Genomic DNA, 3,234 nt, shown 5'->3' with positions numbered 1-3,234 from the left:
TAAGACTAGTATGATGTGTGATTGATGATCACACAGATGATCATAGGTATTGGATACGATCACGATCATAGGTTTTCGTTGGAGAACGGAATACTGGAATGACCCGCATGAGATTGTCACATGGACTAGCGTCATGACTTGAATCTCATATGACGGTTCCATGATTGGGAAGGGGCTGGAACGGACGGACCAGAAAGTCCAGAACGGACGGTCCGCCCGAACCAGACCGGACGGTCCACGTGAGCGGAACGTCCGTTCCACGTGCTGGAACGGACGGTCCGCGTGTATCTCTGGACCGTCCGTTCCGGGCTTCAGTTTTTCCGAAATTAAACCGAATTAGGGTTAAATCACTTTATAAGAAGGAGATTAAGAACCCTAATGAGATAGAGACTTTGGAGCAGCCGACTTTTGGCAGAAAAGAGCTTTTGGTGAGATCCAAAGAGTTCAAAGAATCAAAGTCTCGTTTTCTCAAAGTGCACAAAAACCGAATTGAGATTCGAGTCCTAGCAGACAAGTTCCAATCGTTGGAATCCATCCCGAGGTGTGGATACATGTAGAGGGCGAGGTAATCTTCCTGCCTTTCGTGATCGAACGAATTCTTCAGTTGATACAGGCCCCGGATCGATTGAGGTAAGCGTTCTAACGTTTCTACGAATTCAATAGCAGCATGGTTCTAGGGTTTATTAAATTTTTGTTTTACTTCCGCTGCACAAACCCTAGAATCGATCTCTTAGGAATTAGATTCGCTCATGAGATCCCAGGAAACCCAACAGGTCCGCCGTGCCAGACCCGACGGTCCAGAACGAACTGTCCATTCCAGAAGGTCTGGAACGGACGGTCCACTAATGCCAGACCGTCCGTTCTACGTGCTGGAACAGACGGTCCGCGTGTATTTCTGGACCGTCCGTTCCGGGCTTCAGTTTTTCCGAAATTAAACCGAAATTAAACCGAATTAGGGTTAAATCACCTTATAAGAAGGAGATTAAAAACCCTAACTCGAGAGAGACAAAGAGAGCCGACTTTTGGCATAAAAGAGAGAGTTCTTGGAGATCTAAAAACGAGTTCTAAGTCTCGAGATTTCTCGGTGCACATATCGAATAGAGATTCGAGTCCTAGAAGACAAGTTCCAACCGTTGGAATCCATCCCGTGGTGTGGATACGTGTAGAGGGCGAGGTATTCTTCCTGCCTTCCGTGATCAGACGTGTTCTTCGATTGATACAGGCCCCAGATCGATTGAGGTAAGCGTTCTAACGTTTCTACGATTCATTAGATGCATGGTTCTAGGGTTTATTAAATTTTTGTTTTATATCCGCTGCGTAAACCCTAGAATCGATCTCTAAGGAATAGGATTCGCTCTAGAGATCCCAGGAATTCCAACAGTTGTATCAGAGCCTGGTTGCTCTGTTTTGATTTCATAGAACCCGATCACGCATGTTTTAGGATTTGAATTGTTTGAATCCATGTTTGCTTTGATTTCTATGCATGTTTGATGATTGAATCTAGTGTAGATTGCATGTTTCATGTTGCATAGAGTGCAGGAGTTCGAATTTTGGGTCAACAGACGAATTCGAATTGGTTTCGGGACTGAACGGGGCCGAGAACGCAAAAAACGTGATCTGATCACGTGACCAAACCCTAGACCGTCCGTTCTGGGTTTACCAGACCGGACGGACCAGGGATGACGGACTGAGGATAGACCGAAAGGTCTGGACCGTCCGTTCTGAGACGGTGGCCCGTCCGTTCCAGAGTGTCTGGACCGTCCGGTCTGCAGAATCACGTGGTCCGTCCGTTCTCATACAATTAGACCGTCCGTTCTACATCCAGAACGGACGGTCAGAGACCTAGACTCTGAGATTTTTCGTTTTCTGATCCGATTGTGCAATCGTTGCTTAATCTGATCAACTGTGACTCAAATAGACATGATTTATTCTAATGGACGGTCCATAAAGAATGAATGCATGTAACTTAATCGAGATATTAGATATGCTTGATTGAGTGACAGCTTCGAGATTGAGATTACATAATCGAATGGATGGTCTATTCGGATTATGTTAATCATTGCACAGAAACCAGTTAGATCTAGAAGCTCTATAAGTAAAGCACTTGTCAAGGCCTCGATCGTACGTGTCATGGGCCATGCCAAAGCTGGGTGTGCCGTATTATCTTGGTGAGACAAGATGGAGAAACGGTGGTTCTCATAGCTTGAAAGTAGAAGTTTGATCTAGGTGCGGTTTCGAAAATCCCTTGTTTATGTAATGCTAAGTGTGTACCTCCCATTACTAGAGCGCCTGTCAAGGCATCGATCGTCCGTAACACGGGTCATGCCAAAGCTGAGCGTGCCAGATTATCTTTGCGAGGCAGGGTAGAAAATCGTGGTTTCTACGGCTTGAATATGGTTTATCTTGGGTTAAGTTGTCAAGTTTTGACTTGAAACTTAATGGTACAGATGAGACAAGTATGCAATGATATTCGATATCATAGTCTCATAAAAGATCTAAGAGTCATATTGGATATGATTGACATTAGATGTCTACCTAAATAGCATAAGGCTGAGTGTAAAAACTTGTTCTTATGTGAAATACGGATCTTAGTCCCATATAGAAAATTATTGTAGAGTTAGTTTTTCTTTATGGGAATATAGCTCATCTTTGCATATGTGTTGTCATTGTTTGATGATGGACTAGCTGGTAGTAGATCATAGGTATGTAGACACTGATTGATGATGGACTAGCTGGTAGTAAATCATTGATAGAATCTGCATGTAGATGTGTTTTCGTTCTGTTTTGTCTTTTTCTGTAGGACATAGCGTTAACCGGTATTGTACCGAAGTTGACAATGCGATCTATCCTTATGAAGGATAAGACTCTAACCATGGCTTCTAGATCGATCATTGATGCTGATTGGAAGCATGTGGATGATGGGAAAGTGACAAGCGTTGTCATTGAACCTAAGCCTAAGTCCAAAAAGGAAGAGTGTTATTTCTGTCATGCCGTTGGGCATTGGAACAGAAATTGTAGACTCTACCTGGAAGATCAGGAGAAGAAGAAGCTTAAAGAAGCTTCGACTTCTGGTGTCTTCGTTATAGAGGCTAATTTGTTTACTTCTACGTCGTGGGTATTAGATACCGGAAGCGCCTCGCATATTTGTGGAAATATGCAAGGGTTGCGAGGAAGCAGACAATTGGCAAAAGGAGAAGTAGATCTCCGCGTTGGGAATGGAGCAAAAGTTATTGT

Source organism: Tarenaya hassleriana, unplaced genomic scaffold (genome assembly GCF_000463585.1).
Source record: "Tarenaya hassleriana unplaced genomic scaffold, ASM46358v1 Cleome56, whole genome shotgun sequence".
Lineage (NCBI taxonomy): Eukaryota > Viridiplantae > Streptophyta > Magnoliopsida > Brassicales > Cleomaceae > Tarenaya > Tarenaya hassleriana.
This window is presented reverse-complemented; position numbering follows the sequence as displayed.